The sequence below is a fragment of the Triturus cristatus genome, chromosome 4_1 (genome assembly GCF_964204655.1).
Source record: "Triturus cristatus chromosome 4_1, aTriCri1.1, whole genome shotgun sequence".
NCBI lineage: Eukaryota > Metazoa > Chordata > Amphibia > Caudata > Salamandridae > Triturus > Triturus cristatus.
In genome coordinates this window covers 137,495,904-137,508,403 of record NC_140585.1, presented here as the reverse complement: position 1 = coordinate 137,508,403, position 12,500 = coordinate 137,495,904, and the positions used below count along the sequence as shown (strand labels likewise).

The 12,500-nt window shown below is 39.7% G+C and overlaps 8 non-coding genes across 8 annotated transcripts; all 8 read left to right on the top strand.

The window, feature by feature from the left end:
* The first annotated feature begins 844 nt into the window (after positions 1–844).
* TRNAR-CCU (transfer RNA arginine (anticodon CCU)) lies at positions 845–917 on the top strand. The gene has a single exon. It is a non-coding gene; the product is annotated as a tRNA-Arg (tRNA).
* Positions 918–2,431: 1,514 nt separating this feature from the next.
* On the top strand, positions 2,432–2,504 carry TRNAR-CCU (transfer RNA arginine (anticodon CCU)). The gene has a single exon. It is a non-coding gene; the product is annotated as a tRNA-Arg (tRNA).
* Positions 2,505–4,019: 1,515 nt separating this feature from the next.
* TRNAR-CCU (transfer RNA arginine (anticodon CCU)) lies at positions 4,020–4,092 on the top strand. Its single transcript has one exon. It is a non-coding gene; the product is annotated as a tRNA-Arg (tRNA).
* A 622-nt stretch (positions 4,093–4,714) lies between these two features.
* On the top strand, positions 4,715–4,787 carry TRNAR-UCG (transfer RNA arginine (anticodon UCG)). The gene has a single exon. It is a non-coding gene; the product is annotated as a tRNA-Arg (tRNA).
* A 2,383-nt stretch (positions 4,788–7,170) lies between these two features.
* On the top strand, positions 7,171–7,243 carry TRNAR-CCU (transfer RNA arginine (anticodon CCU)). Its single transcript has one exon. It is a non-coding gene; the product is annotated as a tRNA-Arg (tRNA).
* A 1,515-nt stretch (positions 7,244–8,758) lies between these two features.
* TRNAS-ACU (transfer RNA serine (anticodon ACU)) lies at positions 8,759–8,831 on the top strand. The gene has a single exon. It is a non-coding gene; the product is annotated as a tRNA-Ser (tRNA).
* Positions 8,832–10,346: 1,515 nt separating this feature from the next.
* TRNAR-CCU (transfer RNA arginine (anticodon CCU)) lies at positions 10,347–10,419 on the top strand. Its single transcript has one exon. It is a non-coding gene; the product is annotated as a tRNA-Arg (tRNA).
* A 1,514-nt stretch (positions 10,420–11,933) lies between these two features.
* TRNAR-CCU (transfer RNA arginine (anticodon CCU)) lies at positions 11,934–12,006 on the top strand. Its single transcript has one exon. It is a non-coding gene; the product is annotated as a tRNA-Arg (tRNA).
* Positions 12,007–12,500: the final 494 nt, after the last annotated feature.

The following is a 12,500-nucleotide window of genomic DNA, read 5'->3' as shown; positions in this document are numbered from 1 at the left end:
GGCGTCTGGCTTCGGATCAGAAAATTGAGGGTTCGAGTCCCTTTGTGGTCGTTTTTGGCCAATGGTCACACAATCTGCTTTACATTCAGAGTGGAAAAAGTCTTTTCCAATACTCTTGTAGTCCTCACTTTCTCATTACTAATCATTAATAAAGTGAAGTGCATACTGTAAACTCATTCAGGTTGCATCTTCAGTCTAACTACTTGTGCATTTTAGTGGCATTAAAAAGTGCTTCTATGCCGACGCACTGAATATGTAATAGGTTTGCAGAATTTTAACGTGACAGAATGGGTTTTTAGCTTAAGTGTGTGTAGAAGAACTGCAAGGTGTGTGCCTATGTGTGCATAGAGTGCTACATGTGTAAAGTCTGTATGATTTGGGCAGTTAAAGTGCTGATTTTGCCTCCGAGTAAGAAAAGTACTACACAAAATGTATAAAGGATCAGCACATTGGCTGCCTTTGCTGATGCCACCGTTGCCTAATTTGTAGTGCAATGGTTAAGTTGCAGAGTGTGGTTGAACTTGGTTAGGAAACTTGGTGCCTCTTTCCGCGTACTGCTGATGATAAGGATGGCTTGATAACATTTTCTAAGCCCAATATATTGAGAAAAGAAGTAAGTGAAAAAGAAGTGTGGAGTCGAAAGTGGTTCTCCAATTTCTCTCCACTTGCTAAAATTGCAGTCTCCATTATAGCATAGAAGACAGCGTTAAAGTCGGGGATGGAAGAGGATGAAAATGGGAAGTTTACTTATAGAGAGAAGTGAGAAATGCCCTGTGTGCACACACCGGTGTCTGACCATAGAATACATTTAAATAATGCCTCTAGAAAAGAGATATGCATGTGTGCCTCAGTGGCCTAATGGATAAGGCACTGGCCTCCTAAGCCAGGGATTGTGGGTTCGAGTCCCATCTGAGGTGATAACAAAAATCCTCCCTCTTCCTTTTCCAGAAAATTAGGTAGATTTATTACATGCTTCCTCTCAGAAGTTTATGAGGGATTAGGTACTTTGCAACGTCCCGTTTTACTTGTGTACACTTCACAGTCATGTTAGTGTTCTGAAACTGCAAAGTATATTTTTAAATGCCTATTTTTGTGAGATGTATTTTCGACCGGCCGGAACATATTCCTTTGGAAAAAATGATTTGAATTGGATTGGTGTGAATCTTGTTTCTAGAGGTGGTGACAGGCTTTCAGCTACTTGAATAGGTCAAGCCAGGATTCATAAAACGTATACAACCTATGTGAGTGTGAAAAATTAGCATATGCAGGAAGGAGCAATTTGTCCTACTTTCAAAACAGTTTCACTCCACGTCTGGAAACGTCCAGAGCTATGTAGAGAATACAAATGAGCTTTAAACTCATGAGGAAAGAGATTTGTATGCAAAAAGGAAAACAAAAGCATATTGTACTAATAAAATTCTCAATATATAGATTCCAAAAAAGTGCTTCCAGCGAAAAGAGCTGAAAGAACACTATGGGATGTAAACCTGAATACCTTTCAATAATATGTTCTCCATCCATGCATACCACCTACAAGATAAAAATCATCTCAGGTGAACGGATGACCGCGTGGCCTAATGGATAAGGCGTATGACTTCGGATCAGAAGATTGAGGGTTCGAGTCCCTTCGTGGTCGTTTCTGGCCAATGGTCACACAATCTGCTTTACATTCAGAGTGGAAAAAGTCTTTTCCAATACTCTTGTAGTCCTCACTTTCTCATTACTAATCATTAATAAAGTGAAGTGCATACTGTAAACTCATTCAGGTTGCATCTTCAGTCTAACTACTTGTGCATTTTAGTGGCATTAAAAAGTGCTTCTATGCCGACGCACTGAATATGTAATAGGTTTGCAGAATTTTAACGTGACAGAATGGGTTTTTAGCTTAAGTGTGTGTAGAAGAACTGCAAGGTGTGTGCCTATGTGTGCATAGAGTGCTACATGTGTAAAGTCTGTATGATTTGGGCAGTTAAAGTGCTGATTTTGCCTCCGAGTAAGAAAAGTACTACAAAAAATGTATAAAGGATCGGCACATTGGCTGCCTTTGCTGATGCCCCCGTTGCCTAATTTGTAGTGCAATGGTTAAGTTGCAGAGTGTGGTTGAACTTGGTTAGGAGACTTGGTGCCTCTTTCCGTGTCCTGCTGATGATAAGGATGGCTTGATACCATTTTCTAAGCACAGTATATTGAGAAAAGAAGTAAGTGAAGAAGAAGTGTGGAGTCGAAAGTGGTTCTCCAATTTCTCTCCACTTGCTAAAATTGCAAAGTCTCCATTATAGCATAGAAGAGAGCGTTAAAGTCGGGGATGGAAGAGGATGAAAATGGATAGTTTACTTATAGAGAGAAGTGAGAAATGCCCTGTGTGCACACACCGGTGTCTGACCATAGAATACATTTAAATAATGTCTCTAGAAAAGAGCTATGCATGTGTGCCTCAGTGGCCTAATGGATAAGGCACTGGCCTCCTGAGCCAGTGATCGTGGGTTCGAGTCCCATCTGAGGTGATAAAAAAAATCCTCCCTCTATCTTTTCCAGAAAATTAGGGAGATTTATTACATGCTTCCTCTCAGAAGTTTATGAGGCATTAGTTACTTTGAAACGGTCCCATTTTACTTGTGTACACTTCACAGTCATGTTAGTTTTCTGAATCTGCAAAGTATATTTTTAAATGCCTATTTTTGTGAGATGCATTTTCGACCGGCCAGAACATATTCCTTTAGAAAAAATGATTTGAATTGGATTGGTGTGAATCTTGTTTCTAGAGGTGGTGACAGGCTTTCAGCTACTTGAATAGGTCAAGCCAGGATTCATAAAACGTATACAACCTATGTGAGTGTGAAAAATTAGCATATGCAGGAAGGAGCAATTTGTCCTACTTTCGAAACAGTTTCACTCCACGTCTGGAAACTTCCAGAGCTATGTAGAGAATACAAATGAGCTTTAAACGCATGAGGAAAGAAGTTTGTATGCAAAAAGGAAAACAAAAGCATATCGTACTCATAAAATACTCAATATATAGATTCCAAAAAAGTGCTTCTAGAGAAAAGAGCTGAAAGAACACTATGGGATGTAAACCTGAATACCTTTCAATAATATGTTCTCCATCCATGCATACCACCTACATGATAAAAATCATCTCAGGTGAACGGATGACCGTGTGGCCTAATGGATAAGGTGTCTGACTTCGGATCAGAAGATTGAGGGTTCGAGTCCCTTTGTGGTCGTTTTTGGCCAATGGTCACACAATCTGCTTTACATTCAGAGTGGAAAAAGTCTTTTCCAATACTCTTGTAGTCCTCACTTTCTCATTACTAATCATTAATAAAGTGGAGTACATACTGTAAACTCATTCAGGTTGCATCTTCAGTCTAACTACTTGTGCATTTTAGTGGCATTAAAAAGTGCTTCTATGCTGACGCACTGAATATGTAATAGGTTTGCAGAATTTTGACGTGACAGAATGGGTTTTTAGCTTAAGTGTGTGTAGAAGAACTGCAAGGTGTGTGCCTATGTGTGCATAGAGTGCTACATGTGTAAAGTCTGTATGATTTGGGCAGTTAAAGTGCTGATTTTGCGTCGGAGTAAGAAAAGTACTACAAAAAATGTATAAAGGATCGGCACATTGGCTGCCTTTGCTGATGCCCCCGTTGCCTAATTTGTAGTGCAATGGTTAAGTTGCAGAGTGTGGTTGAACTTGGTTAGGAGACTTGGTGCCTCTTTCCGTGTCCTGCTGATGATAAGGATGGCTTGATACCATTTTCTAAGCCCAGTATATTGAGAAAAGAAGTAAGTGAAGAAGAAGTGTGGAGTCGAAAGTGGTTCTCCAATTTCTCTCCACTTGCTAAAATTGCAAAGTCTCCATTATAGCATAGAAGAGAGCGTTAAAGTCGGGGATGGAAGAGGATGAAAATGGGAAGTTTACTTATAGAGAGAAGTGAGAAATGCCCTGTGTGCACACACCGGTGTCTGACCATAGAATACATTTAAATAATGTCTCTAGAAAAGAGCTATGCATGTGTGCCTCAGTGGCCTAATGGGTAAGGCACTGGCCTCCTAAGCCAGGGACTGTGGGTTCGAGTCCCATCTGAGGTTATAACATAAATCCGCCCTCTATCTTTTCCAGAAAATTAGGTAGATTTATGAGGGATTAGTTACTTTGAAACGGTCCCATTTTACTTGTGTACACTTCACAGTCATGTTAGTGTTCTGAAACTGCAAAGTATATTTTTAAATGCCTATTTTTGTGAGATGCATTTTCGACCGGCCAGAACATATTCCTTTGGAAAAAATGATTTAAATTGGATTGGTGTGAATCTTGTTTCTAGAGGTGGTGACAGGCTTTCAGCTACTTGAATAGGTCAAGCCAGGATTCATAAAACGTATACAACCTATGTGAGTGTGAAAAATTAGCATATGCTGGAAGGAGCAATTTGTCCTACTTTCAAAACAGTTTCACTCCACGTCTGGAAACTTCCAGAGCTATGTAGAGAATACAAATGAGCTTTAAACTCATGAGGAAAGAGGTTTGTATGCAAAAAGGATAACAAAAGCATATCGTACTCATAAAATACTCAATATATAGATTCCAAAAAAGTGCTTCCAGCGAAAAGAGCTGAAAGAACACTATGGGATGTAAACCTGAATACCTTTCAATAATATGTTCTCCATCCATGCATACCACCTACATGATAAAAATCATCTCAGGTGAACGGATGACCGCGTGGCCTAATGGATAAGGCGTCTGACTTCGGATCAGATGATTGAGGGTTCGAGTCCCTCCATGGTCGTTTTTGGCCAATGGTCACACAATCTGCATTACATTCAGAGTGGAAAAAGTATTTTCCAATACTCTTGTAGTCCTCACTCTCTCATTTCTAATCATTAATAAAGTGGAGTACATACTGTAAACTCATTCAGGTTGCATCTTCAGTCTAACTACTTGTGCATTTTAGTGGCATTAAAAAGTGCTTCTATGGCGACGCACTGAATATGTAATAGGTTTGCAGAATTTTGACGTGACAGAATGGGTTTTTAGCTTAAGTGTGTGTAGAAGAACTGCAAGGTGTGTGCCTATGTGTGCATAGAGTGCTACATGTGTAAAGTCTATATGATTTGGGCAGTTAAAGTGCTGAATTTGCCTCCGAGTAAGAAAAGTACTACAAAAAATGTATAAAGGATCGGCACATTGGCTGCCTTTGCTGATGCCCCCGTTGCCTAATTTGTAGTGCAATGGTTAAGTTGCAGAGTGTGGTTGAACTTGGTTAGGAGACTTGGTGCCTCTTTCAGTGTTCTGCTGATGATAAGGATGGCTTGATACCATTTTCTAAGCCCAGTATATTGAGAAAAGAAGTAAGTGAAGAAGAAGTGTGGAGTCGAAAGTGGTTCTCCAATTTCTCTCCACTTGCTAAAATTGCAAAGTCTCCATTATAGCATAGAAGAGAGCGTTAAAGTCGGGGATGGAAGAGGATGAAAATGGGAAGTTTACTTATAGAGAGAAGTGAGAAATGCCCTGTGTGCACACACCGTTGTCTGACCATAGAATACATTTAAATAATGGCTCTAGAAAAGAGCTATGCATGTGTGCCTCAGTGGCCTCATGGATAAGGCACTGGCCTCCTAAGCCAGGGATTGTGGGTTTGAGTCCCATCTGAGGTGATAACAAAAATCCACCCTCTTTCTTTTCCAGAAAATTAGGTAGATTTATTACATGCTTCCTCTCGGAAGTTTATGAGGGATTAGGTACTTTGAAACTGTCCCATTTTACTTGTGTACACTTCACAGTCATGTTAGTGTTCCGAAACTGCAAAGTAGATTTTTAAATGCCTATTTTTGTGAGATGCATTTTCGACCGGCCAGAACATATTCTTTTGGAAAAAATGATTTGAATTGGATTGGTGTGAATCTTGTTTCTAGAGGTGGTGACAGGCTTTCAGCTACTTGAATAGGTCAAGCCAGGATTCATAAAACTTATACAACCTATGTGATTGTGAAAAATTAGCATATGCAGGAAGGAGCAATTTGTACTACTTTCAAAACAGTTTCACTCCACGTCTGGAAACGTCCAGAGCTATGTAGAGCATACAAATGAGCTTTAAACTCATGAGGAAAGAGGTTTGTATGCAAAAAGGAAAACAAAAGCATATCGTACTCATAAAATTCTCAATATATAGATTCCAAAAAAGTGCTTCCAGCGAAAAGAGCTGAAAGAACACTATGGGATGTAAACCTGAATACCTTTCAATAATATGTTCTCCATCCATGCATACCACCTACATGATAAAAATCATCTCAGGTGAACGGATGACCGCGTGGCCTAATGGATAAGGCGTCTGACTTCGGATCAGAAGATTGAGGGTTCGAGTCCCTTCATGGTCGTTTTTGGCCAATGGTCACACAATCTGCTTTACATTCAGAGTGGAAAAAGTCTTTTCCAATACTCTTGTAGTCCTCACTTTCTCATTACTAATCATTAATAAAGTGGAGTACATACTGTAAACTCATTCAGGTTGCATCTTCAGTCTAACTACTTGTGCATTTTAGTGGCATTAAAAAGTGCTTCTATGCCGACGCACTGAATATGTAATAGGTTTGCAGAATTTTGACGTGACAGAATGGGTTTTTAGCTTAAGTATGTGTAGAAGAACTGCAAGGTGTGTGCCTATGTGTGCATAGAGTGGTACATGTGTAAAATCTGTATGATTTGGGCAGTTAAAGTGCTGATTTTGCCTCCGAGTAAGAAAAGTACTACACAAAATGTATAAAGGATCGGCACATTGGCTGCCTTTGCTGATGCCCCCATTGCCTAATTTGTAGTGCAAGGGTTAAGTTGCAGAGTGTGGTTGAACTTGGTTAGGAGACTTAGTGCCTCTTTCCGTGTCCTACTGATGATAAGGATGGCTTGATACCATTTTCTAAGCCCAGTATATTGAGAAAAGAAGTAAGTGAAGAAGAAGTGTGGAGTCGAAAGTGGTTCTCCAATTTCTCTCCACTTGCTAAAATTGCAAAGTCTCCATTATAGCATAGAAGAGAGCGTTAAAGTCGGGGATGGAAGAGGATGAAAATGGGAAGTTTACTTATAGAGAGAAGTGAGAAATGCCCTGTGTGCACACACCGGTGTCTGACCATAGAATACATTTAAATAATGCCTCTAGAAAAGAGCTATGCATGTGTGCCTCAGTGGCCTAATGGGTAAGGCACTGGCCTCCTAAGCCAGGGATTGTGGGTTTGAGTCCCATCTGAGGTGATAACAAAAATCCTCCCTCTTTCTTTTCCAGAAAATTAGGTAGATTTATTACATGCTTCCTCTCAGAAGTTTATGAGGGATTAGGTACTTTGAAACTGTCCCATTTTACTTGTGTACACTTCACAGTCATGTTAGTGTTCTGAAACTGCAAAGTAGATTTTTAAATGCCTATTTTTGTGAGATGCATTTTCGACCGGCCAGAACATATTCCTATGGAAAAAATGATATGAATTGGATTGGTGTGAATCTTGTTTCTAGAGGTGGTGACAGGCTTTCAGCTACTTGAATAGGTCAAGCCAGGATTCATAAAACTTATACAACCTATGTGAGTGTGAAAAATTAGCATATGCAGGAAGGAGCAATTTGTACTACTTTCAAAACAGTTTCACTCCACGTCTGGAAACGTCCAGAGCTATGTAGAGCATACAAATGAGCTTTAAACTCATGAGGAAAGAGGTTTGTATGCAAAAAGGAAAACAAAAGCATATCGTACTCATAAAATTCTCAATATATAGATTCCAAAAAAGTGCTTCCAGCGAAAAGAGCTGAAAGAACACTATGGGATGTAAACCTGAATACCTTTCAATAATATGTTCTCCATCCATGAATATAACCTACATGATAAAAATCATCTCAAGTGAACGGATGACCGCGTGGCCTAATGGATAAGGCGTCTGACGTCGGATCAGAAGATTGAGGGTTCGAGTGCCTTCGTGGTCGTTTTTGGCCAATGGTCACACAATCTGCTTTACATTCAGAGTGGAAAAAGTCTTTTCCAATACTCTTGTAGTCCTCACTTTCTCATTACTAATCATTAATAAAGTGGAGTACATACTGTAAACTCATTCAGGTTGCATCTTCAGTCTAACTACTTGTGCATTTTAGTGGCATTAAAAAGTGCTTCTATGCCAACGCACTGAATATGTAATAGGTTTGCAGAATTTTGATGTGACACAATGGGGTTTTAGCTTAATTGTGTGTAGAAGAACTGCAAGGTGTGTGCCTATGTGTGCATAGAGTGGTACATGTGTAAAATCTGTATGATTTGGGCAGTTAAAGTGCTGATTTTGCCTCCGAGTAAGAAAAGTACTACACAAAATGTATAAAGGATCGGCACATTGACTGCCTTTGCTGATGCCCCCGTTGCCTAATTTGTAGTGCAATGGTTAAGTTGCAGAGTGTGGTTGAACTTGGTTAGGAGACTTAGTGCCTCTTTCCGTGTCCTACTGATGATAAGGATGGCTTGATACCATTTTCTAAGCCCAGTATATTGAGAAAAGAAGTAAGTGAAGAAGAAGTGTCGAGTCGAAAGTGGTTCTCCAATTTCTCTCCACTTGCTAAAATTGCAAAGTCTCCATTATAGCATAGACGAGAGCGTTAAAGTCGGGGATGGAAGAGGATGAAAATGGGAAGTTTACTTATAGAGAGAAGTGAGAAATGCCCTGTGTGCACACACCGGTGTCTGACCATAGAATACATTTAAATAATGCCTCTAGAAAAGAGCTATGCATGTGTGCCTCAGTGGCCTAATGGATAAGGCACTGGCATACTACGCCAGGGATTGTGGGTTCGAGTCCCATCTGAGGTGATAACAAAAATCCTCCCTCTTTCTTTTCCAGAAAATTAGGTAGATTTATTACATGCTTCCTCTCAGAAGTTTATGAGGGATTAGGTACTTTGAAACTGTATCATTTTACTTGTGTACACTTCACAGTCATGTTAGTGTTCTGAAACTGCAAAGTAGATTTTTAAATGCCTATTTTTGTGAGATGCATTTTCGACCGTCCAGAACATATTCCTTTGGAAAAAATGATTTGAATTGGATTGGTGTGAATCTTGTTTCTAGAGGTGGTGACAGGCTTTCAGCTACTTGAATAGGTCAAACCAGGATTCATAAAACTTATACAACCTATGTGAGTGTGAAAAATTAGCATATGCAGGAAGGAGCAATTTGTACTACTTTCAAAACAGTTTCACTCCACGTCTGGAAACGTCCAGAGCTATGTAGAGCATACAAATGAGCTTTAAACTCATGAGGAAAGAGGTTTGTATGCAAAAAGGAAAACAAAAGCATATCGTACTCATAAAATTCTCAATATATAGATTCCAAAAAAGTGCTTCCAGCGAAAAGAGCTGAAAGAACACTATGGGATGTAAACCTGAATACCTTTCAATAATATGTTCTCCATCCATGCATATAACCTACATGATAAAAATCGTCTCAGGTGAACGGATGACCGCGTGGCCTAATGGATAAGGCGTCCGACGTCGGATCAGAATATTGAGGGTTCGAGTCCCTTCGTGGTCGTTTTTGGCCAATGGTCACACAATCTGCTTTACATTCAGAGTGGAAAAAGTATTTTCCAATACTCTTGTAGTCCTCACTTTCTCATCACTAATCATTAATAAAGTGGAGTACATACTGTAAACTCATTCAGGTTGCATCTTCAGTCTAACTACTTGTGCATTTTAGTGGCATTAAAAAGTGCTTCTATGCCGACGCACTGAATATGTAATAGGTTTGCAGAATTGTGACGTGACACAATGGGGTTTTAGCTTAAGTGTGTGTAGAAGAACTGCAAGGTGTGTGTCTATGTGTGCATAGAGTGCTACATGTGTAAACTCTGTATGATTTGGGCAGCTAAAGTTCTGATTTTGCCTCCGAGTAAGAAAAGTACTACACAAAATGTATAAAGGATCGGCACATTGACTGCCTTTGCTGATGCCCCCGTTGCCTAATTTGTAGTGCAATGGTTTAGTTGCAGAGTGTGGTTGAACTTGGTTAGGAGACTTAGTGCCCCTTTCCGTGTCCTACTGATGATAAGGATGGCTTGATACCATTTTCTAAGCCCAGTATATTGAGAAAAGAAGTAAGTGAAGAAGAAGTGTGGAGTCGAAAGTGGTTCTCCAATTTCTCTCCACTTGCTAAAATTGCAAAGTCTCCATTATAGCATAGAAGAGAGCGTTAAAGTCGGGGATGGAAGAGGATGAAAATGGGAAGTTTACTTATAGAGAGAAGTGAGAAATGCCCTGTGTGCACACACCGGTGTCTGACCATATAATACATTTAAATAATGCCTCTAGAAAAGTGCTATACATGTGTGCCTCAGTGGCCTAATGGATAAGGCACTGGCCTCCTAAGCCAGGGATTGTGGGTTCAAGTCCCATCTGAGGTGATAACAAAAATCCTCCCTCTTTCTTTTCCAGAAAATTAGGTAGATTTATTACATGCTTCCTCTCAGAAGTTTATGAGGGATTGGGTACTTTGAAACGGTCCCATTTTACTTGTGTACACTTCACAGTCATGTTAGGGTTCTGAAACTGCAAAATATATTTTTAAATGCCTATTTTTGTGAGATGCATTTTCGACCGTCCAGAACATATTCCTTTGGAAAAAATGATATGAATTGGATTGGTGTGAATCTTGTTTCTAGAGGTGGTGACAGGCTTTCAGCTACTTGAATAGGTCAAGCCAGGATTCATAAAACTTATACAACCTATGTGAGTGTGAAAAATTAGCATATGCAGGAAGGAGCAATTTGTACTACTTTCAAAACAGTTTCACTCTACGTCTGGAAACGTCCAGAGCTATGTAGAGCATACAAATGAGCTTTAAACTCATGAGGAAAGAGGTTTGTATGGAAAAAGGAAAACAAAAGCATATCGTACTCATAAAATTCTCAATATATAGATTCCAAAAAGTGCTTCCAGCGAAAAGAGCTGAAAGAACACTATGGGATGTAAACCTGAATACCTTTCAATAATATGTTCTCCATCCATGCATACCACCTACATGATAAAAATCATCTCAGGTGGACGGATGACCGCGTGGCCTAATGGATAAGGTGTCTGACTTCAGATCAGAAGATTGAGGGTTCGAGTCCCTTCGTGGTCATTTTTGGCCAATGGTCACACAATCTGCTTTACATTCAGAGTGGAAAAAGTCTTTTCCAATACTCTTGTAGTCCTCACTTTCTCATTACTAATCATTAATAAAGTGGAGTACATACTGTAAACTCATTCAGGTTGCATCTTCAGTCTAACTACTTGTGCATTTTAGTGGCATTAAAAAGTGCTTCTATGCCGACGCACTGAATATGTAATAGGTTTGCAGAATTTTGACGTGACAGAATGGGTTTTTAGCTTAAGTGTGTGTAGAAGAACTGCAAGGTGTGTGCCTATGTGTGCATAGAGTGCTACATGTGTAAAATCTGTATGATTTGGGCAGTTAAAGTGCTGATTTTGCCTCCGAGTAAGAAAAGTACTACACAAAATGTATAAAGGATAGGCACATTGGCTGCCTTTGCTGATGCCCCCGTTGCCTAATTTGTAGTGCAATGGTTAAGTTGCAGAGTGTGGTTGAACTTGGTTAGGAGACTTAGTGCCTCTTTCCGTGTCCTACTGATGATAAGGATGGCTTGATACCATTTTCTAAGCCCAGTATATTGAGAAAAGAAGTAAGTGAAGAAGAAGTGTGGAGTCGAAAGTGGTTCTCCAATTTCTCTCCACTTGCTAAAATTGCAAAGTCTCCATTATAGCATAGAAGAGAGCGTTAAAGTCGGGGATGGAAGAGGATGAAAATGGGAAGTTTACTTATAGAGAGAAGTGAGAAATGCCCTGTGTGCACACACCGGTGTCTGACCATAGAATACATTTAAATAATGCCTCTAGAAAAGAGCTATGCATGTGTGCCTCAGTGGCCTAATGGATAAGGCACTGGCCTCCTAAGCCAGGGATTGTGGGTTCAAGTCCCATCTGAGGTGATAACAAAAATCCTCCCTCTTTCTTTTCCAGAAAATTAGGTAGATTTATTACATGCTTCCTCTCAGAAGTTTATGAGGGATTAGGTACTTTGAAACGGTCCCATTTTACTTGTGTACACTTCACAGTCATGTTAGTGTTCTGAAACTGCAAAGTAGATTTTTAAATGCCTATTTTTGTGAGATGCATTTTCGACCGGCCAGAACATATTCCTTTGGAAAAAATGATATGAATTGGATTGGTGTGAATCTTGTTTCTAGAGGTGGTGACAGGCTTTCAGCTACTTGAATAGGTCAAGCCAGGATTCATACAACTTATACAACCTATGTGAGTGTGAAAAATTAGCATATGCAGGAAGGAGCAATTTGTACTACTTTCAAAACAGTTTCACTCCACGTCTGGAAACGTCCAGAGCTATGTAGAGCATACAAATGAGCTTTAAACTCATGAGGAAAGAGGTTTGTATGGAAAAAGGAAAACGAAAGCATATCGTACT